The sequence below is a fragment of the Limanda limanda genome, chromosome 10 (genome assembly GCF_963576545.1).
Source record: "Limanda limanda chromosome 10, fLimLim1.1, whole genome shotgun sequence".
Classification (NCBI taxonomy): domain Eukaryota; kingdom Metazoa; phylum Chordata; class Actinopteri; order Pleuronectiformes; family Pleuronectidae; genus Limanda; species Limanda limanda.
In genome coordinates, this window is record NC_083645.1 from 1,951,384 (window position 1) to 1,975,026 (window position 23,643).

At 40.6% G+C, this 23,643-nt stretch overlaps 8 non-coding genes across 8 annotated transcripts; all 8 read left to right on the plus strand.

Moving 5' to 3' along the window:
* The first annotated feature begins 15,176 nt into the window (after nt 1–15,176).
* On the plus strand, nt 15,177–15,264 carry trnay-gua (transfer RNA tyrosine (anticodon GUA)). Its single transcript is given in 2 exon segments — nt 15,177–15,213; nt 15,229–15,264. It is a non-coding gene; the product is annotated as a tRNA-Tyr (tRNA).
* A 1,111-nt stretch (nt 15,265–16,375) lies between these two features.
* Nucleotides 16,376–16,463, plus strand: trnay-gua (transfer RNA tyrosine (anticodon GUA)). The gene is given in 2 exon segments: nt 16,376–16,412; nt 16,428–16,463. It is a non-coding gene; the product is annotated as a tRNA-Tyr (tRNA).
* Nucleotides 16,464–17,110: 647 nt separating this feature from the next.
* Nucleotides 17,111–17,198, plus strand: trnay-gua (transfer RNA tyrosine (anticodon GUA)). The gene is given in 2 exon segments: nt 17,111–17,147; nt 17,163–17,198. It is a non-coding gene; the product is annotated as a tRNA-Tyr (tRNA).
* Nucleotides 17,199–18,224: 1,026 nt separating this feature from the next.
* On the plus strand, nt 18,225–18,312 carry trnay-gua (transfer RNA tyrosine (anticodon GUA)). The gene is given in 2 exon segments: nt 18,225–18,261; nt 18,277–18,312. It is a non-coding gene; the product is annotated as a tRNA-Tyr (tRNA).
* Nucleotides 18,313–19,268: 956 nt separating this feature from the next.
* trnay-gua (transfer RNA tyrosine (anticodon GUA)) lies at nt 19,269–19,356 on the plus strand. Its single transcript is given in 2 exon segments — nt 19,269–19,305; nt 19,321–19,356. It is a non-coding gene; the product is annotated as a tRNA-Tyr (tRNA).
* Nucleotides 19,357–19,694: 338 nt separating this feature from the next.
* Nucleotides 19,695–19,782, plus strand: trnay-gua (transfer RNA tyrosine (anticodon GUA)). Its single transcript is given in 2 exon segments — nt 19,695–19,731; nt 19,747–19,782. It is a non-coding gene; the product is annotated as a tRNA-Tyr (tRNA).
* A 221-nt stretch (nt 19,783–20,003) lies between these two features.
* On the plus strand, nt 20,004–20,091 carry trnay-gua (transfer RNA tyrosine (anticodon GUA)). The gene is given in 2 exon segments: nt 20,004–20,040; nt 20,056–20,091. It is a non-coding gene; the product is annotated as a tRNA-Tyr (tRNA).
* Nucleotides 20,092–22,285: 2,194 nt separating this feature from the next.
* trnay-gua (transfer RNA tyrosine (anticodon GUA)) lies at nt 22,286–22,413 on the plus strand. The gene is made up of 2 exons: nt 22,286–22,322; nt 22,378–22,413. It is a non-coding gene; the product is annotated as a tRNA-Tyr (tRNA).
* Nucleotides 22,414–23,643: the final 1,230 nt, after the last annotated feature.

A 23,643-nucleotide genomic window follows, 5' to 3' on the forward strand; every position in this document is an offset into this window, starting at 1 on the left:
TGATGTTATTCAGATTATTTTTTTTAGCAACCTCAAAGAACCTTTATTCTTAAGACTTATGGGTCATATTAGCCTTTGGTCTTTTTCATTTTTATAAAAAATATAGGATCGCTGAATAAAACTTTTTTTTTTCCAATTTAAATCAAACTAAAACTTTACCAATTAAATGTAAATCACAGTAAAAGAAAGGCAAGTAGATGTACATTGCAATTTATACAGAGAAAACTAGTACATTCATACATTATACTGTATTGTTAGAAAGATCCTCCAAATACTTCCTATCGATGTTATCAGGGCCTGTTGGAAACTATCCAGTGTAGAAGGGGGGATTGGCCCTTTCCAGTTTTCCCGCACACCCAACCTCACTGCATTTCTGTCTATCTGTCTCTTTGTCAGTGCGTCTCGAGGGAAATCGAGGCCCTTTGCTGACACACCTCTCTCGCTCACACACACATACACTTTCTCGCTCTTTCTATATATCACTCTTGTTCTTTCCATCCATCTCTCCATCCATCTCCCTGCCTTTCTTCCCACAGTCCCAGGAGTATTTGAGGCCAGAGCATCCACTGTCGCATCAGGAGTCATCCAGTGTGACAGAATGATGAGCATCACACAGGCCCAGGCCTGCTGGCCCAGCCCACTACACACAAACACACTCAGTGTATACAGAGACAGAGGGAAACAAACATGTTGATTATGGCTTTACTGTCACCAGATCATCCTAAAGCCCAGTCTGCTGCACAATAAAAAACAAATGCAAAGCTTCCCTCCCTGCCTGTCTCTCTTTGTTTTTATTTATTTATCTCTTTATTTGTTTATGTCCTTATTTTTTTAGTCAGTTTAGTGTCTTTAATGAATAATTTATCTTTCTTTCTTTATGAATGGAATGGCTTTCATCTTATTCATTTGTACTTATTACCTTACTTTCTGGAGTCAGGTCTTCATTAGCCTAGCTTAGCATAAATCCTGGAAGTAGAAGAAAACTACAAACCTGGCTCGATCCTAAGTTTAAAAATACACATCATTTCAATATAGCTGTTGGACTGAATGTATTTGGTTTTGTACAGAAGAGCTTAGTTTAGCCAGGCAGGATTTTACTTTGTACTTATTTTACAACTTGGCAGAATCTGCTAACTTGATATAAAAAGAGAACATTTACAAAACGCAAAATCTATACATTTTTACTATTCTTTTTCTTTTCAAATTCTAATGCTCCTTACAAAACATTTGGAGCAAAAAATAGATCCAACCCCAGGGTCTATCCTGGACTTGCTCTGGCAATACATAATAGAAAATAACTTTGGTCCATTGGGAGACCTTCTGACACAAAAAACTATTGGCTGAACTTTAACAGTGGAGGAACTCACTTATCTATATTATAAGAGCACTGAAGCATAATCTGATCATTATCTTCTCAATGTGGGATGGTAGTACAATCACATTCTGAAATTTGTAAAGTCATTAAGGTATATGTCCTCCACACTGTTCCCTCTGGTAATTAATAATATAAAAGGCCCAGTGATAATAAAGTGAAACAGGCTTTTAATAATAATTTATAATTATCTTGTATTTGAAAACATATCATACCTGCTGTCAACAAATAACTGGCTGACCACTAATAACTGAATAAAAATACATAAACGGCTGTTTGTGTGTATGTACGTGCTTTAAATAAATCATAGTGTTAAATATAAATATATTGTCTGTGAGTGTGTGTCACTGAGAGATAATTAAAAGTTTTTGTGTACTTAAGCGATAGGGTTGTTGCTATGAAAAAACAAATAAGCTGATTAATACAAAAAAGATAAATTAAATGAATGCCTCAGAACAAACAATAATGTGCAGAGGATCTGAACCTACACTTACCTAAATATAAATATATCAATTTATATATATAGTGTGAAAATGTGTAAGGCAGGAGTGTGAACCTGTGTGTTTCTCAGACTTGTGCTAGAGTGATTGATCTGTGTTGTGTCAGAGTGGATAAAGGTGACAGCGCTGTACTCTGACCTTGGTCAAGATTACAAACTTTGTCTTTTCCATCAGTCTCCTGGTTTTCAAAATGTCAGAATCACACCAGTGTGGGACTTTTGACCTTATCGTGTAACATCCCCATTATTGAAGTATCAAAGGATGAAGCTAGCATTATTCTGTTTTTGTTTCTTCCATCAACATATCTCATACAGAGACAAAAACTTACTAAATGTTTGTCTGTCACAACAGAAGATTTACAGATTCACTAATTTAATTAATTATTTTTTTCTTCATAATTAGTTAATCCTTGTCTTGTCTTTTTATAAAACATAACTGAAGCAGGAACAAATTGTGCGTTTCTCTGGATTATTTTCAGGAGGGGATTTATCCACACTTGGCGCTCTGGTGAGCATTTGAGCCTGGGTACTCTCCAAAAAATGCAATTGCTTAGGAGTATTAACACCACTAATTGTGATTATTTGCATTACATTTGTCTTCTTGTAGAAATTAAACAGATGAGATAAACTTTGGGGTTTCTGCATCTATTGCCTACAGAGTTTGTGTTAATTTATTTCTGACTGCAGGTGCATAGTTAAGGCGCGGACAAAATGTAAATGGCCGACATATAGGTCATGGTAGATCTTTTTAACTAATTAAAGTAACCTTAATTATCCTAGTTTTGATCATTGTAGGAATGGTTCATAAACAAGTACAAATAAATGCAGTAGATGTGAGGATATCTTGTCATAGGAGGAATAAAGCTTTAGAAAATTTCCAATAAAAAAAACTAACTGCACCTTAGAGTCAAACCTTTTGTTGGTGACAGTCAATCACTAACATGTCATACATGTCCTTGGGCAAGATACTAAACATGCAAAGCACAGTATGAATGTATGTGTGGCTGAATGTGACTGGCAATGTAAAGCACTTTTCCATGGCCCTCAAGTCAAGAAAAGTGCAATATACTGTAAATGCAGTCCATTTCAACACCATCTTTCACAACGTCACACTACCTGTTTTTAACACAAGATTTGTTTTCAAAAACATAAAACCTTTATATGCTTCATGCTTCCTGATTTACCTTCCCATTTTCTTCATTCAATTTGTGCTAATAACTCACAATTTTATCACCTCATTTCTACATCATGCTGTCACTGTGGGAAATGTGATCAGAATTTTTCAGTTTGTTTCCACAGACTGTGTGCTCCTCATCACTGTTGTAAATTGGTGTTAATGGCCCACAGTCTCAATGGCTGCTTTATATGAAAGGTGAATGACTGGGGGCACTATCAGTAGTAACAGTTCTCATAAAGGCTCATTACAGCTAGCCTTGAAAACCATTCTAATCTGATATTGGTTTGAGAGTAACTGTCATTACTGGCAGAAAGGCTCACAAAATACTATAAATTTTTATGAGAAGTGGATACATTAAATATTTTGAAAAATAACATGGAGAAGAGATAATATTCAAAATAACGGCAGATGATGTGGGGGACTGAAATACTGAGACAGTGAATGTATCTTTCTTTGGCATTATTTTATCGGTGTCTCTGAAACCCAGTCTAGAATCAAAGAGACTCTGACTGAAACAAGCCTTATTTCTGTCACACACTCATAAGTCCATCTCACTGCACTTCAATTCTCTTTTGTACTGCAAGCATTGATGAGAGTCTGCCAGAGAGTTTAATATATCCACACCGAATGGCCAGATTACTGTGAAATGTAGTTGGATATTCATAATATTGGATAATGGTACATGTCTCAAATTCTTATAAAACTGGTTCAATGAACAAGACAGTGAACTTCAGTGACAAGATATGAATCCAGTACAACAACGTTGGGATGTAGCGGAACAAGAGGGTGTGACATAGTCATGAACAGAATTGCAAAGGAAAGTTTCCAACATATTGTGGCATCCATGGATTTAGAGTTGAGGCTGTTAGGGAGGCACTGTTAGGAGCACTGGAACGAAACCCAACTGCAAACACAGAAGTAAAAGGTTGTGAAGGGTTCATTAACAACAAGGTACTGAATATGGATGAAGGGCGCGTGATATGATCCTGAGGAGTTGGAGCTGGAGACTTGGTGAAGCGAGGAAGTGAAGAAGATCGCGGAGAGTCATGGCGTGTGCAGGTGGAAGGGCGCTGGAGAGAGCAGAGCAGGTGAGCAGCTTGAATCAGCACAGGGCAGGAGGATAATGGTCCTGAGGCGTGCGGAAACAACAGCAATGTGTCAAGGAGCAAAATGTCAAGAGAGACCACGCCCACACACACACAAACACAGAGACAGACAGGGGAGGACACACACTCAAAGGAGGGAGAAATAAACAGGAGTACACTGATGAACACAGATAACAATTCCAGATCCTAACAGACCATCACTACACATGTTTCATGTTAACTATAATAACCCTTTTTGGAGTAACTGCTATATTTAATATGTAGGGAAACACCAAAGCTGTGGTAAACTGTTAAGACATGAGGCTACATATGGATACATTTAAAACAATTTGATTTCTTATTGTTCATTGGTGGATACATTTGATTTCATATCTAAAAATGGACAGAATTGCATTAACATAGCTGTTTCTATCTGTCTTACGTTGTATGCCAAGCTTGGTTAAACACATAGACACGCCAGCTCTTTAGTAAACACAGAGACAGATATTAACATCAGATATCTCATGTTAGTCAAAAAGTTTATCCATTCATTCCAGAGACATGACATTACATAATCTCATTACATGCAAAACAATCTGCTTTTTCCTGTGGGGAGGAAACAAAATAGATTTTTCTGTTGGTTGGAAAAGTTTTCTTGTGCCCCTGGAAAAAATAAAAGACAGGTTAAGAGGACCTAATGACAACAGCAGGTGTATTCACCTTCACCAAGTGTGTGAAGGAGGGGTGTGTATAGGAAATCAACACCCTCACAGTCAAAGTCATCAATGTTAATGACTTAGCAGCAGCACGCCATTTACAGAAAGCTCACCTGCTCTCTCAACAGTGCCTTGATCTGTTTCTTTCTCTCGCTCTATCTGTGTGTGTATGTGTGTGTGCTATTCCACACGTGCAAACAAAGAGAAAGTTCAACCAAGCAGACAAAAGTGAGAGTGACGGACCAAGCGAGGGAAGCGAATACAAGCCGCAGACTAAACAGCGGAGCTGAGAGAGAGTTTGATAGATAAATAGTGGGAGAGTGAGCAGGAGCTGTTAGAGGAGGCTGGAGATGACAAGGGAGGCATGACAAGCCATTTGAGGCACAATCAATTGACAGATAAAATGAAAGTGGCCTGTCCCTGTTCCTCATCCAGCAGCGTCTCACTGCTATTGACAGCAGAATGATGTGGGATGAATAACCTGCACTATAGCAGGAAGCACGACCAGAGGGAGGGAGTATTTGGGAGTTGAAGAAGAAATAAGTCATACAGTGTGTGCTCTCATTAGCGGGTTGATAGGGCACGGTAGAGGTGACAGGTGTGACAACTGGAACACATTCACACAAACAGGCAACAAACACACACACACACACACACACGTACACATCAGGTTTCTTTCCAGGCCAATCCGTAGATGTCTAATGCTGCCAAGCGCTGACCAGATTCCCATGGTCGGAATGGAATCAAGTGTTTGAGGAATATTTTGTTTGTCTGATTATTTCAGCCAGATCTGGGTCAATTACATTGCCGATACAGAGCAGGGAGCATTTCTAATCAGCCACCAGGAAGCAGCGAAGGGCACTTTCTGCTGGAAATGACTAAACTACATGACTATATCCTGGCTGTTCTCCACTGACAAGTTATAAGCCAAAGAACCTGTATTCCCTGAGGAACATCGGCAATCATGAAATTCCGCATGATATTTTCTTCAATGTGACCTTACTATCAGTGACACAAATGTTTTTTGTGAATAAAACTTAGAAATGTGCTGATTGTCATGGCACACATGCTTATTGGCTCTCCAGCATGGCGGTCAGGCAAAGGGGATGAGCTAACCTAGTAACACACAGGACAGGTTTTGAAAAGCAGGCGTGTTCAGAAAGTTTGAGAACAGCTGAGCAACACTTCTGACTGTTAGATGAACCCCTCGTAACCCAGAGTTTTGTTGAAATTTGGTCTCTATGTTAATGTTATAAATTGACTGTCATTGCTGCACTTACGTGTGAAGAATAGCATGCTGGCTAAAGGGACCGAGATTATGTTCTCGCCCAACACAGACGCTGCAGGTAACTCACACCTGTCCTCTTCCTCTAGCCTGCAGCTGAAAAGTTTGCGTCTATGTATGCACGGGCAACCACGCCTTGAAATCCCTAGAGAAGTCTTAAAGCATCAAATCCCTGAGGCTGTGTTGACTTGAGCCTGATCAATACGCATATCAACAAAGGCTTTATGTTTAATGTGAAAGGTGAAAACTCTGCCCTTCCTCTCAGCTATGCAAACTAAAACAGAAAAAAACACCTGGTAAACCCATTGTACCTGAGGAGCCCAACGCTAACAACAGACATAAAGTCATAAGAGTAACTGTTGATTATAGTGGAGCATTTCGCTTGACGGGGTAGATCATTTTCTCAGGAGTTCGTGGAAACTAAACCTGCTCCAGAAGGAGTGAAAACTGGTTTTAGATTCATCAGGTGGACATAAACACCACTCCACATGAATGATCCTGCTTCTCTGCCTCTGCTGGATGTGTAAGTAGATGACTGTTTCCTGACACACTTACTATACTGACTTAATATGATAAAAGTATATCAATGTTTTATTCACAGCCTCAATGGCATAAATGCCTGTCGCTTAAAATTCACACAGTATCTGTTCAAGGGGGCTTGAACAATCCAACAAACAACCTGGTTGTGAACACCCCAGAGATTATTTCAGAACTTTGAGACATGTGTACTTTCAGGGCAAGAATGCACCAGGCTAAGAAGGTTATAGGAAAACATCATTGGTGACGTTTAATGTCAAATGGCGTCCTCCTCTGCAATGTCCAGTCATTTGTTAGTTAAAGAGATATTTCAGCCTGTTCCTATTCCCATATTGTAAAGTGCAAACTTTTTTGTCAAACCTGCTGACATCTTAGAAACTTCCTAAGAGCCTCCGTAGTGATGCACACAGTTTTCATTAAGCCTACTAGCTGTAGCATTATATGATTGTTTATAACTTTTTTTCTGAGGAATCATGTTTTTAATGAGTATGGAGTAATACTATGTTGTCACAAGCAATACTATGTCAATGAATCCCCGGACTGGTTTTGTTAAATTTAAGCTTAGTATTCACAACTAAGCCTGGTGTGAAGCAGGAGATCAAGAGCCAAACCAAGCTAGAACACACACAAAGATGCACTCAGTTCTGTGTTTCTAAATTGACTTGTGTAAACAATTTTATTACTGTCAGTATATCATTGGCATATCTTTTATACCTGTATTTTACTACAACTCCATATTATCTGCACTTTTAAGTAATCCCATTAAATTAATTTACCTCCCTACTGTAATTAAACCATCAAGTATTTTGTATCACTAAAACTATTTGGCCCAATATTGACGATACAGATATTTCCACCGTGACGTTACTGAGATGCTGGTGTACTAATGAGAGCAAGTGATGAGACACTCATTACTAGATTCATGATACATAACTGATTTTATGGCACACGCTGAGATATTGAAAATTTATTTGAAAAATGTGTTCCTTTCTCTGCGTTTGCCTTCAAAGGCTCCCAGTCTGGGCTGTACTAACTGCTGAAAACATCCATCTTTTTTTGTTCCTCATTTCCCAGGTTCCTTCAGCAACAAAGATTGCTTGAAAAAATCTGAGTCCTCTCACTTATCCACAGGCATCATGTTTAGAGAGGACCAGTATTTTGGATTAAAAATAACTTGTTATGAATTAAACTACTTTGAACAGGATATTGAACCAAAAAGGCTTTGATCATTACTACAAAATTCTTAATGATGACTGTTTCAACGTAGACATATTTTTGAGCATTTGTATCACAATTACTACAACATTCAGAAATTAATTTCCTCCTTCTGTGTAAGGTTTCCTCTAGTGTTTATGGGCCATTGAGACTTCAGGAACAACGCGAGATGGTCAGGGCTTCAGGTCATATCCAGAGGAACAGGTCTGTCTCTTCACTTTGAATCAAAAAACCAACTCCTGCACATGGTCACATACTTTCGGAGTTTCTGTAATGGGTGGGTAGTCAAGGAAATGGACCCAGTTTAGTGTTTCTCTGCTCGCTGCAAGTGGCCTCAAGAAAGGCACTGGGATGCTTGTATGCCGTTACAAGACAATGCTTGTGAGAATTCATTTTGGTATTGCAATCACAGAATAGTTGTGTGTAATACAACAATAGAAACAAGCAATAACATGAAATATTAAAAGGAGCAGTTTATGTGAACTACTTCTCTAATCCGGGACAGACTCAATCTGGCTCTTGTGACAATATCACCTGTGCCCTAATACACCTCTCCTGGCTCCCCACCCAACGACATATTCCTTTGAGATATTCTTTTAAGCCCTCAATGACCAGTCTTCCTCCTACGTTTGTGACCCTCTGCACCAGGTCACTTCGTCCTCAAATGTCAGTCTGCTGTTGCCACCACCCAGGACCAACAACTGACCCTGGAGTGACAGGATCACCCCCCTTCACACACATGTGTCACTGCTCCAATCTTGCTATCTCCAAGAAGTATCTTAAAGTAATTTCAACTGCTTTTAATATTGAATTTCATTGATTGATCTACACTGCTGCTCTTGTGTCATTTATAACATATTTGTCATGTTTTTTTAACTTGACATGTCATGTATCTTTGAGTATCTATGAATATAGTAAATGCATACTAACTACATCAAGGCAATGTTATAAAGGCTGCTATTCAGAAAAAGGCTGTTCCCATGGGCACAGTAAGTGCACACATTCAGCTGTGTGCCAATTCATGTAACTGTTCCTTCAGAGGACACTTTATGTATTCTACAATACATGGCAATTTAAAATGTACTCCTCTGACCCTCAAGTGTTTGGCATAATCTATAGCAATGAATCTTTGGAGATACTGCATCAACTTATTGGATCCTTTGTTGCTTCAGAGAACAAGGATACAACTAGCTGAGTGTGTTTATGCAACAGCAAATGAACAGTTAAGCTTCATTGCAACATGACTTCCCTGTAAAGTTTGAAAATCAGCATTACATAAAAAAAAATAACAGTGAAGATAATCATGACATTTCTGCTGGTTATTTTGCCAAATAAAAGTAAAATGAATACCAAAAATTTAAACACAAAATAATCGACCTATGGTTATAAAAATTAAACTATGCATGATATGTATTTGGTAAATCACTTGTAAAGTCCTTTAAGCAGGATCTATTTTTCCAGTGAATAAGCATCACAGAGAGCTCAGGTGTCCGCTTCTGCTCTCCCATCTTAGCTCCGGGGCATCCTGTTCTCAGTGCTGTGATTTGATTCCCTGTCTGTCAACAAATTGCATTACTACTGGCCCAGTGTGCACAGCCTCACCAGGATATCAGTACCCATTGCCGGCCATAATAACAGGGTCATATTTGAAAGAAGCAGCATCTGAACAAGACGTTATCAATATTTATGCCACTGCTTATTTCATAAGCCCCTCATTTTAAGGTCACATGGACACATTATGCAGAGTTATGGACGATGTTAATACAATAAGTGAAGTTATGACCTTATATTTGTCCCTCCTTTTGTATCAATGCCACTGGTGAAATACAGTATGACCTGCACAAATATGGCTTTCTGCTGTTTAAAATGCATAAAACAGTGTGTGGCCAGTTTTGTCCAGCATTCAAATTAAATTGAAATGCAGAAAAACATCTTTGGGGATTTCCAAATGAATTTATCATTTTGTGGTGTTATAGATTTTGTATAACATTTTTTAAATATATACATTTTCAATCTAAAATCAACATTGGAGAATGACAAAGTATAAATATGAATGTGTGAATTTTTTACAACTGAATTAAAAATGATAAAATGTAATATCTCACGTTCAGAAGCATTCTCACCCTAACTTCAGTATTTAGAAGCTCCGAACGCTCCAAGCATATACCTTCATGTACACTTCACTTCTTTACTTCATCTCCTGCACTTATGGTCTTATTGACAAGATTTAGCACTTTGTATTTACTTCCAGGTCTCTTGCTGTACTTAGTCGCCCCCCTCAGTTGTAAGTGGATGTGGATAAACGTCAACATGAACAAACGTTAATGTAATATCTGCCATTAAGATTTAGAAAACCAAACCTTTTCCAAAATTACACTCTGCTTTTGCTTTTTCATGTTCTAAACCCTGAAATGTAAAAAAATTACATTTCACAAAAGCACAGGTTCATATTCATACAGCATTAACCACAGTGTTGTAAAGCTTATTACTGTGGGTGCCCAGAGAACATTTTACAGCAGCTCAGATGAGCATGTCCTCATATTTATCAAGTCAGAGTTTAAATTATCCTTTTTTTAATTCATAAAATAAATTGCCCGAAAAAGTGACATATAAATAGACAGACAGGCATTTTAAAAGACAGACAATAAGATAGCAATTAAAATGATGTATGTATAACAAAAAATTAGATTTAGGGTCGATTTTTGTAAATGGTGGGATTAAGAGGGTAAATGAGAATTATGTGTGTCTGCATGCGTGGGTTTACCATTAGGGTGCCAGACTGACCGCCTTTCCACCAAGCCCACCAGCCTGAACCATTCCCAGGCTACAAGCCATAGTTCAGTTTCCAGGTTATCTTTAGTTTAGCAAATTCAATAAGCTCAGGCTCAATTCAACAATTAAAATCCATCATGCTCAAACAATTTGCTTTCAGTTTTCAAAGCATTGATAGCAGTGCTTTTCTATGAGAGGCAATTCGGCAAGCAGATGGTGAAGACTTGGAAATTGAACTGCCAACCTTCTGGTTTGAAGGCAATCGCTCTACCACTCAGCCACAGCCAAGAACTCTTAGGTCCATATTACCTTTGTTTCAAAAGATATTTTTGTCCAGACAAGATACAACTGCAAACGTTTAAACGAGCATGCTGAGCCAGTAGATGGCAATAGTGGCAAAGTCCAAATCAGAGAATGCTGTGGTCCATTATTGGACTGAGAAAACCGTGAATGTCTGAAATGTGTTCCAGTGATACTTAATTTAGCTACAAACTTGTAACCAGACTTAGCAACGCTAACCAAACAAATAGAGGCCCATACACAGCTGCCAGTGTTGAAGTAACAGTGAAAATCTGTTTGTGAGTGCGTGCTCCCAGACTCCTCAGAATGGGAGCACTCACAAAGGCCCCATGGCCCCGCCCCCACTCACCCACATAGAGAGACACAATAGACTGTATAAGTGACACACACAGTGAGATTAGAGGAGCAGCCCGTTAATGTGAACCAGTCCCTTTGTTGAAGAACAGTGGAAACAAACAGTGAAATACAGAGTTTCCTCTATGATCCACAGCTGCACAATGATCAGAAGGTTGGTTTGATTCGTGGTGAAGTTTCCTGTGTTGACCTCCATTCTCCTGCTGACCTGCTTTCACTTTAACTAATAAACACCAACGCTCATCACAAGTTATAAGGACCTTATCAGTACATATCTAGGGTTTGAGACTACATTTAAACATTATGAAAAACTAGTCTTCAACATTTGTACGCTTAGCACAACACGAGAAGTGACGTGAACAGCAGGACTCAGTGTTAAAGTGACCGGAGGATCCAGATTCATGATCTGACACCATCGATTAATAAGCAAATACAAAATCGTAAGTGTGTCATCTAAATCATAATCATCACAATGAAAAAATTAATCAGATGAACGTGAACTAGTTAATTTTTGGAACTATGAACTTAGTTCAAGATTTAAAAAAAAATGAGCTATGAACGTGAACTAGTAAATTTTCTTCTGTATGAACTGAACTTTGAACTAGTTATTTTTAAGTGTGGACTGGCACACCACTGGTGGTTCTGGTACATATTCATTACACAAAGCACACTGATACACAAAAATCTTCACTTTGGAGGGTTTATATAAAGAATCTCTATTTTCGAGACTTAAAATGGCATGCGCATGGGGTGTTGAGGCCCAAATGCAGAAAAAAATGTGAATTTTGCAAAATATCTGCATTCGTTTCAACAGAGAAGAGCTCCGTCAAATTCCATCCACTTGCTTGGAGAGTTGGACCAGGTTCCGCGAAAGTCAAGATCCTTGGTGGATCTTGACTTAGGTGGGCATTGCCTCCAGCAGTCACACCTAATTTGCATACATCAAAAAACAACACAAGGGTTTGACACAAGGAGCCAGCTGCAGCTGTAAATCGATTTTGACATGCATGACCACCTAAATCTAACCAGTTCATCTTTGGGTCCAACAGAATGTTAGTTGTGCTAAATGTATATAAATCCCCTCTGGTCATTGCTGATGTAGCTCATTCAAGTGGGATGTGAGGACACTGTGCCCTGAACCTTAGACAAACTAAATGTAATCAGTTCATCCTTGAGTTCAAGTCAACCTTTGTACCAAATTTGAAGAAATGCAAGGCATTAATAAGAAATATATTAGGCCACAGCTGTCGGTGTTGTCTGAAAATGTTGTGCATGGTTTGTCCAAACCTAACATGTTTTTACATTTGTTGTTTACAAAATGGGGCAACAAGATAGCCGAGTGGTTAGGGGGCATGTTATCGTTTGGTATGGCAGGTCTCTCCCCTCTTCTCTCAACCGATTTCCTCTCTCTCCTTTATTGTGAAATTAAAGGCAACAAAGGCAAAAACTTAAAATTTTTAATATATAAACAAATAGAAAGGTCTCACATCTATGTAATGGCTTGAGATATCCTGTTACAGAAAAATTCTGCTAAGAAAAGTTAAATCATCACAGCCTTGACAGAGCACATTAACTCAGTGGACGGTAACGTCATTTAATGTTAAACATTAGTTTCCTTCTATTCATCTCCAGGTTGGTTAGATTTACTCAAACAAGGTGCTCATAGCACACATCACACCATTTTATGTCCAATTTTTTACCCTTTTGTAAACCAGGGGAGTCTCCTTTAATGGAAGTTCATCACAGCCAGATGCAGTGACAGATAGAAACGAGCTAATGACCAAGACAATTAATAGCACGGATGAGAGCTTCCTCCCTCCTCCTCCACCTCCTGCTACATTCCTTAAATATGAGTGTTTAATTAAGCAGCAATATTAATTAGGACTTTATGATATTAAGATGTGTGGGGGAGGAGGGGGAAGCAGATCTGAGACTAGTTAGAGTTAATGAGTTTAAGACAAATGACATGCAGAAAGACGTGTACCATGCTCTGCACTTTGCCCCTTCGTTTTAATGGCTCCAAGACTGCAACATGAGAGAGCTGGTTGATGATGATGAGAAAGATTCATGTTCTTCCAAGGTAATGCAGTGTTAATGACTGTGGAGGTGAGCATTAGTGGGTAGAAGTAGGTGGAGGGAGAGAATAAGTGAAATAGGTTATTGTGGTTTGGTATGTGTTACCTGACACCAAGGAACTACTTCCTCAATTGATTGTATTGTGAAGCGAATGCGTGAAGCGACTGAAGAGGTTTTGTTTGGGGAGAAGTGGGACATTGAGCGGGAGCTGGTCCCTCGGATTGAGCCACCTTCAGATTGTCAATATTTGCCTGAGTGAGTGCTAACACTGAGAACCTGAGTCAACTCTTGCTTAATACATGAATCAAGCAAGCAAAATGCATTTCAAAGAGCGTTTACTGTTTAATTTACAGCTGAAAGACTTTTCATTATTAAATTAAGTGCCTGGTTTAAAACTACAACTACGTTAAGTGATAAATGATGTGTGCTGTGTGTTGCATAATAGAGTCACCTATTTTATCACTGGACATAATGATCCACCTAGCTCTATTTGTAATAGGCTGAATATATGCAATTAACCTGGCAGCAAATAGACATATCCTGTTTATTTAAATCCACTGGCATTTGAACAGTAGGATGGTTTTGTAAAAAATTCAAATTTATTTCCCTTTTAGCTGAACAGTGGAGTAGAAGATGAAGACATTTGGTGTGATTCATGGAATGCTACCACTGATTAATTTACTTTCACACAGCTGTTTTCATGCCACAGGTAGCTTCTTTCAAAAGATGGTATTAAGTTCCTCAGGTGGGGGTGTGTGAAGTTGTCTTTTTAGAAATGTACAATTGTGCAATTGGTTGTAGAATTTTTGCTGTGAGATCTAGAACTGACTTAAATAACTAAATTACCTTATATTACCACATCCCCACAGCATTAAGATGTCACTGTGCCAGGTGCTTTTGCATTAGAGATCCAAACATGGTCTTCAGGTGAAAGTTTTACAAGGTTTCTTGTTCTGTGCCACTGTTTGAAACATTTTGCCTCCATCCATCTTTTCTTTGTCTCCTTGAGCTGAAGCTGTAGAAGGTATTGGAGAGCTGGGTGCAACCTCTTAGGAAAGGTAGGCAGTTTGGTGCAAAGGCAATGTCCCATGAGCAGCTGGGTAGGCCTGTAGCTATTGCTTAGAGTCTGTGTCTGTGTCTCATTTTGTCTATAGAACTTCCATTACTGTTTATGAATGTCTCTTTAATACTGTGTCATGGAATATTCCCGGGATAAACAGAATTTGACCCTTCGATAGCTCAGTTGGTAGAGCGGAGGACTGGTTCAACTCCGGCTCGAAGGAGGATTCTTTTACAGGTGGACATTTGCAATAGAGACGAAACGACTCGGCTTAACGGCTCAAAACAGGTCATCGGCAGTTCACACCTCTTTTCAGAGTACCTCAATGACCAAAAAGTAGGCGGGGCATTCAATGTCCTTAATGTTCAGCATAGGGACTCTGAACAAAGAACCTCAATGACCAAAAAGTTGGCGGGGCATTCAATGTCCTGAATGTTTAGCATCGGAGGAGTGTTGGTTACATATGCTGACATCCTTAGGTCGCTGGTTCAACTCTAGCTTTAAGGAGGTGGCTTTTACAGGTGGACATTTGCAAAAGAGGCTTAACGACTCAAAACAGGTCATCGGCTGTTCACACATCTTTTCAGAGTACCTCAATGACCAAAAAGTAGGCGGGGAATTCAATGTCCTGAATGTTAAGCATAGGCACTCTGAAGACAGCTGAACATTTTCTAACCATGATATGGACATTTTCCAAAACAATGCAACACTGTTAAACAGGATTTGACCCTTCGATAGCTCAGTTGGTAGAGCGGAGGACTGTAGGTTACATATATTGACATCCTTAGGTCGCTGGTTCAACTCCGCCTCGAAGGAGGAGTCTTTTACAGGTGGACATTTGCAACAGAGGCTAAACGACTTGTAACAGATCATCAGCAGTTCACACCTCTTGTCAGGGTACCTCGACGTCCAAAAAGTAGGCGGTGCATTAAATGTCCTGAATGTTCAGTATAGGGAATCTGAACAAAGATCCTCAATGACCAAAAAGTTGGCGGGGCATTCAATGTCCTGAATGTTTAGGATCGTAGGACTGTGATTACACATGTTGTCATCCTTAGGTCGCTATTTCAACTCCGGCTCGAAGGAGGAGTCTTTTACAGGTGGACATTTTCAACAGAGGCTTAACGACTCGAAACAGATTATCAGCAGTTCACACCTCTTGTCAGGGTACCTCGACGACCAAAAAGTAGGTGGTGCATTCAATGTCCTGAATGTTCAGCATAGGGACTCAGAACAAAGTTGAACATTTTCTAACCAGGATATGGACATTTTCCTGAAGGAGGTGGCTTTAACAGGTGGACATTTGCATAAAAGGCTTAACGACTCAAAACAGGTCATTGGCAGTTCACACCAAAGTTGAACATTTTCTAACCAGGATATGGCCATTTTCCAAAAGAATTCTACACTGTTAAACAGGATTTGACCCTTCGATAGCTCAGTTGGTAGAGCGGAGGATTGTAGTGTACATATGTTGACATCCTTAAGTCGCTGGTTCAACTCCGGATCGAAGGAGGATTCTTTTACAGGTGGACATTTTCAACAGAGGCTTAACGACTCGAAACAGATTATCAGCAGTTCACACCTCTTGTCAGGGTACCTCGACGACCAAAAAGTAGGTGGTGCATTCAATGTCCTGAATGTTCAGCATAGGGACTCAGAACAAAGTTTAACATTTTCTAACCAGGATATGGACATTTTCCTGAAGGAGGTGGCTTATACAGGTGAACATTTGCAAAAAAGGCTTAACGACTCAAAACAGGTCATTGGCAGTTCAAACCTCTTTTCAGCGTACCTCAATGACCAAAAAGTTGGCGGGGCATTCAATGTCCTGAATGTTTAGCATAGGCACTCTGAAGACAGCTGAATATTTTCTAACCATGATATGGACATTTTCAAAACAATGCAACACTGTTAAACAGGATTTGACCCTTCGATAGCTCAGTTGGTAGAGCGGAGGACTGTAGGTTACATATGTTGACATCCTTAGGTCGCTGGTTCAACTCCGGCTCGAAGGAGGAGTCTTTTACAGGTGGACATTTGCAAAAGAGGCTTAACGACTTGTAACAGATCATCAGCAGTTCACACCTCTTGTCAGGGTACCTCGACGACCAAAAAGTAGGCGGTGCATTCAATGTCCTGAATGTTCAGCATAGGGACTCAGAACAAAGTTGAACGTTTTCTAACCAGGATATGGACATTTTCCTGAAGGAGGTGGCTTTTACAGGTGGACATTTGCAAAAAGGGCTGAACGACTCAAAACAGGTCATTGGCAGTTCACACCAAAGTTGAACATTTTCTAACCAGGATATGGACATTTTCCAAAAGAATTCTACACTGTTAAACAGGATTTGACCCTTCGATAACTCAGTTGGTAGAGCGGAGGACTGTAGGTTACATATGTTGACATCCTTAGGTCGCTGGTTCAACTCTAGCTTAAAGGAGGTGTCTTTTACAGGTGGACATTTGCAAAAGAGGCTTAACGACTCAAAACAGGTCATCGGCTGTTCACACATCTTTTCAGAGTACCTCAATGACCAAAAAGTAGGCGGGGAATTCAATGTCCTGAATGTTTAGCATAGGCACTCTGAAGACAGCTGAACATTTTCTAACCAGGATATGGACATTTTCCAAAAGAATTCTACACTGTTAAACAGGATTTGACCCTTCGATAGCTCAGTTGGTAGAGCGGAGGACTGTAGTGTACATATGTTGACATCCTTAGGTCGCTGGTTCAACTCCGGCTCGAAGGAGGAGTCTTTTACAGGTGTACATTTGCAACAGAGGCTAAACGACTTGTAACAGATCATCAGCAGTTCACACCTCTTGTCAGGGTACCTCGACGTCCAAAAAGTAGGCGGTGCATTAAATGTCCTGAATGTTCAGTATAGGGAATCTGAACAAAGATCCTCAATGACCAAAAAGTTGGCGGGGCATTCAATGTCCTGAATGTTTAGGATCGTAGGACTGTGATTACACATGTTGTCATCCTTAGGTCGCTATTTCAACTCCGGCTCGAAGGAGGAGTCTTTTACAGGTGGACATTTTCAACAGAGGCTTAACGACTCGAAACAGATTATCAGCAGTTCACACCTCTTGTCAGGGTACCTCTACGACCAAAAAGTAGGCGGTGCATTCAATGTCCTGAATGTTCAGCATAGGGACTCAGAACAAAGTTGAACATTTTCTAACCAGGATATGGACATTTTCCTGAAGGAGGTGGCTTTTACAGGTGGACATTTGCAAAAAGGGCTGAACGACTCAAAACAGGTCATTGGCAGTTCACACCTCTTTTCAGAGTACCTCAATGACCAAAAAGTAGGCGGGGCATTCAATGTCCTGAATGTTCAGCATAGGGACTCTGAACAAAGAACCTCAATGACCAAAAAGTTGGCGGGGCATTCAATGTCCTGAATGTTTAGCATCGGAGGTGTTTGGTTACATATGCTGACATCCTTAGGTCGCTGGTTCAACTCTAGCTTAAAGGAGGTGTCTTTTACACGTGGACATTTGCAAAAGAGGCTTAACGACTCAAAACAGGTCATTGGCTGTTCACACATCTTTTCAGAGTACCTCAATGACCAAAAAGTAGGCGGGGAATTCAATGTCCTGAATGTTTAGCATAGGGACTCTGACCAAAGAACCTCAATGACCAAAAAGTTGGCGGGGCATTCAATGTCCTGAATGTTTAGCATAGGCACTCTGAAGACAGCTGAACATTTTCTAACCATGATATGGACATTTTCAAAACAATGCAACGCTGTTAAACAGGATTTGACCCTTCGATAGCTCAGTTGGTAGAGCGGAGGACTGTAGGTTACATATGTTGACATCCTTAGGTCGCTGGTTCAACTCCGGCTCGAAGGAGGAGTCTTTTACAGGTGGACATTTGCAAAAGAGGCTTAACGACTTGTAACAGATCATCAGCAGTTCACACCTCTTGTCAGGGTACCTCGACGACCAAAAAGTAGGCGTTGCATTCAATGTCCTGAATGTTCAGCATAGGGACTCAGAACAAAGTTGAACATTTTCTAACCAGGATATGGACATTTTCCTGAAGGAGGTGGCTTTTACAGGTGGACATTTGCAAAAAGGGCTGAACGACTCAAAACAGGTCATTGGCAGTTCACACCAAAGTTGAACATTTTCTAACCAGGATATCGACATTTTCCAAAAGAATTCTACACTGTTAAACAGGATTTGACCCTTCGATAACTCAGTTGGTAGAGCGGAGGACTGTAGGTTACATATGTTGACATCCTTAGGTTGCTGGTTCAACTCTAGCTTAAAGGAGGTGTCTTTTACAGGTGGACATTTGCAAAAGAGGCTTAACGACTCAAAACAGGTCATCGGCTGTTCACACATCTTTTCAGAGTACCTCAATGACCAAAAAGTAGGCGGGGAATTCAATGTCCTGAATGTTTAGCATAGGCACTCTGAAGACAGCTGAACATTTTCTAACCAGGATATGGACATTTTCCAAAAGAATTCTACACTGTTAAGCAGGACTTGACCCTTCGATAGCTCAGTTGGTAGAGCGGAGGACTGTAGGTTACATATGTTGACATCCTTAGGTCGCTGGTTCAACTCTAGCTTAAAGGAGGTGTCTTTTACAGGTGGACATTTGCAAAAGAGGCTTAACGACTCAAAACAGGTCATCGGCTGTTCACACATCTTTTCAGAGTACCTCAATGACCAAAAAGTAGGCGGGGAATTCAATGTCCTGAATGTTTAGCATAGGCACTCTGAAGACAGCTGAACATTTTCTAACCAGGATATGGACATTTTCCAAAAGAATTCTACACTGTTAAACAGGATTTGACCCTTCGATAGCTCAGTTGGTAGAGCGGAGGACTGTAGTGTACATATGTTGACATCCTTAGGTCGCTGGTTCAACTCCGGCTCGAAGGAGGAGTCTTTTACAGGTGGACATTTGCAAAAGAGGCTTAACGACTTGTAACAGATCATCAGCAGTTCACACCTCTTGTCAGGGTACCTCGACGACCAAAAAGTAGGCGGTGCATTCAATGTCCTGAATGTTAAGCATAGGGACTCAGAACAAAGTTGAACATTTTCTAACCAGGATAAGGACATTTTCCTGAAGGAGGTGGCTTTTACAGGTGGATATTTGCAAAAAGGGCTGAACGACTCAAAACAGGTCATTGGCAGTTCACACCAAAGTTGAACATTTTCTAACCAGGATATGGACATTTTCCAAAAGAATTCTACACTGTTAAACAGGATTTGACCCTTCGATAGCTCAGTTGGTAGAGCGGAGGACTGTAGGTTACATATGTTGACATCCTTAGGTCGCTGGTTCAACTCCGGCTCGAAGGAGGAGTCTTTTACAGGTGGACATTTGCAAAAGAGGCTTAACGACTTGTAACAGATCATCAGCAGTTCACACCTCTTGTCAGGGTACCTCAATGACCAAAAAGTAGGCGTGGAATTCAATGTCCTGAATGTTTAGCATAGGCACTCTGAAGACAGCTGAACATTTTCTAACCAGGATATGGACATTTTCCAAAAGAATTCTACACTGTTAAACAGGATTTGACCCTTCGATAGCTCAGTTGGTAGAGCGGAGGACTGTAGTGTACATATGTTGACATCCTTAGGTCGCTGGTTCAACTCCGGCTCGAAGGAGGAGTCTTTTACAGGTGTACATTTGCAACAGAGGCTAAACGACTTGTAACAGATCATCAGCAGTTCACACCTCTTGTCAGGGTACCTCGACGTCCAAAAAGTAGGCGGTGCATTAAATGTCCTGAATGTTCAGTATAGGGAATCTGAACAAAGATCCTCAATGACCAAAAAGTTGGCGGGGCATTCAATGTCCTGAATGTTTAGGATCGTAGGACTGTGATTACACATGTTGTCATCCTTAGGTCGCTATTTCAACTCCGGCTCGAAGGAGGAGTCTTTTACAGGTGGACATTTGCAAAAGAGGCTTAACGACTTGTAACAGGTCATCAGCAGTTCACACCTCTTGTCAGGGTACCTCGACGACCAAAAAGTAGGCGGTGCATTCAATGTCCTGAATGTTCAGCATAGGGACTCAGAACAAAGTTGAACATTTTCTAACCAGGATATGGACATTTTCCTGAAGGAGGTGGCTTTTACAGGTGGACATTTGCAAAAAGGGCTGAACGACTCAAAACAGGTCATTGGCAGTTCACACCAAAGTTGAACATTTTCTAACCAGGATATGGACATTTTCCAAAAGAATTCTACACTGTTAAACAGGATTTGACCCTTCGATAACACAGTTGGTAGAGCGGAGGACTGTAGGTTACATATGTTGACATCCTTAGGTCGCTGGTTCAACTCTAGCTTAAAGCAGGTGTCTTTTACAGGTGGACATTTGCAAAAGAGGCTTAACGACTCAAAACAGGTCATCGGCTGTTCACACATCTTTTCAGAGTACCTCAATGACCAAAAAGTAGGCGGGGAATTCAATGTCCTGAATGTTTAGCATAGGCACTCTGAAGACAGCTGAACATTTTCTAACCAGGATATGGACATTTTCCAAAAGAATTCTACACTGTTAAACAGGATTTGACCCTTCGATAGCTCAGTTGGTAGAGCGGAGGACTGTAGGTTACATATGTTGACATCCTTAGGTCGCTGGTTCAACTCTAGCTTAAAGGAGGAGCCTTTTACAGGTGGACATTTGCAAAAGAGGCTTAACGACTTGTAACAGATCATCAGCAGTTCACACCTCTTGTCAGGGTACCTCGACGACCAAAAAGTAGGCGGTGCATTCAATGTCCTGAATGTTCAGCATAGGGACTCAGAACAAAGTTGAACATTTTCTAACCAGGATATGGACATTTTCCTGAAGGAGGTGGCTTTTACAGGTGGACATTTGCAAAAAGGGCTGAACGACTCAAAACAGGTCATTGGCAGTTCACACCAAAGTTGAACATTTTCTAACCAGGATATGGACATTTTCCAAAAGAATTCTACACTGTTAAACAGGATTTGACCCTTCGATAACTCAGTTGGTAGAGCGGAGGACTGTAGGTTACATATGTTGACATCCTTAGGTCGCTGGTTCAACTCTGGCCTGAAGGAGGTGTCTTTAACAGGTGGACATGTTCAAAAGAGGCTTAACAACTCAAAACAGGTCATCGGCAGTTCAGACCTCTTTTCAGAGTACCTCAATGACCAAAAAGTAGGTGGGGCATTCAATGTCCTGAATGTTCAGCATAGGGACTTTGACCAAAGAACCTCAATGACCAAAAAGTTGGCGGGGCATTCAATGTCCTGAATGTTTAGCATCCGAGGAGTGTTGGTTACATATGTTGACATCCTTAGGTCGCTGGTTCAACTCCGGCTCGAAGGAGGAGTCTTTTACAGGTGGACATTTGCAACAGAGGCTAAACGACTTGTAACAGATCATCAGCAGTTCACACCTCTTGTCAGGGTACCTTAACGTCCAAAAAGTAGGCGGTGCATTCAATGTCCTGAATGTTCAGTATAGGGAATCTGAACAAAGATCCTCAATGACCAAAAAGTTGGCGGGGCATTCAATGTCCTGAATGTTTAGCATCGTAGGACTGCAGGTTACACATAATGACATCCTTAGGTCGCTGGTTCAACTCCGGCTAGAAGGAGGAGTCTTTTACAGGTGGACATTTGCAAAAAAGGCTTAACGACCCAAAACAGGTCATCGGCAGTTCACACCTCTTTTCAGAGTACCTCAGTGACCAAAAAGTAGGCGGGGCATTCAATGTCCTGAATGTTTAGCATAAGCACTCTGAAGACAGCTGAACATTTTCTAACCATGATATGGAAATTTTCCAGAACAATGCAACACTGTTAAACAGGATTTGATCCTTCAATAGCTCAGTTGGTAGAGCGGAGGACTGTAAGCATTCAATGTCCTGAATGTTTAGCATCGTAGGACTGTAGGTTACACATAATGATATCCTTAGGTCGCTGGTTCAACTCCGGCTAGAAGGAGGAGTCTTTTACAGGTGGACATTTTCAACAGAGGCTTAACGACTCAAAACAGATTATCAGCAGTTCACACCTCTTGTCAGGGTACCTCGACGACCAAAACGTAGGCGGTGCATTCAATGTCCTGAATGTTCAGCATAGGGACTCTGAACAAAGTTGAACATTTTCTAACCAGGATATGGACATTTTCCAAAAGAATTCTACACTGTTAAACAGGATTTGACCCTTCGATAGCTCAGTTGGTAGAACGGAGGACTGTTAGTTACATGTGTTGACATCCTTAGGTCGCTGGTTCAACTCCGGCTCGAAGGAGGAGACTTTTACAGGTGAACATTTGCAACAGAGGCTTAACGACTTGCAACAGATCATCAGCAGTTCTCACATCTTGTCAGGGTACCTCGACGTCCAAAAGTAGGCGGGGCATTCAATGTCCTGAATGTTCCGTATAGGGACTCAGAACAAAGTTGAACATTTTCTAACCAGGATATGGACATTTTCCTGAAGGAGGTGGCTTTTACAGGTGGACATTTGCAAAAAGGGCTGAACGACTCAAAACAGGTCATTGGCAGTTCACACCAAAGTTGAACATTTTCTAACCAGGATATGGACATTTTCCAAAAGAATTCTACACTGTTAAACAGGATATGACCCTTCGATAGCTCAGTTGGTAGAGCGGAGGATTGTAGTGTACATATGTTGACATCCTTAAGTCGCTGGTTCAACTCCGGATCGAAGGAGGATTCTTTTACAGGTGGACATTTGCAACAGAGACGAAACGACTCGAAACAGATTATCAGCAGTTCACACCTCTTGTCAGGGTACCTCGCTGCCAAAAAGTAGGCGGTGCATTCAATGTCCTGAATGTTCAGCATAGGGACTCAGAACAAAGTTGAACATTTTCTAACCAGGATATGGACATTTTCCTGAAGGAGGTGGCTTTTACAGGTGGACATTTGCAAAAAGGGCTGAACGACTCAAAACAGGTCATTGGCAGTTCACACCAAAGTTGAACATTTTCTAACCAGGATATGGACATTTTCCAAAAGAATTCTACACTGTTAAACAGGATTTGACCCTTCGATAACTCAGTTGGTAGAGCGGAGGACTGTAGGTTACATATGTTGACATCCTTAGGTTGCTGGTTCAACTCTAGCTTAAAGGAGGTGTCTTTTACAGGTGGACATTTGCAAAAGAGGCTTAACGACTCAAAACAGGTCATCGGCTGTTCACACA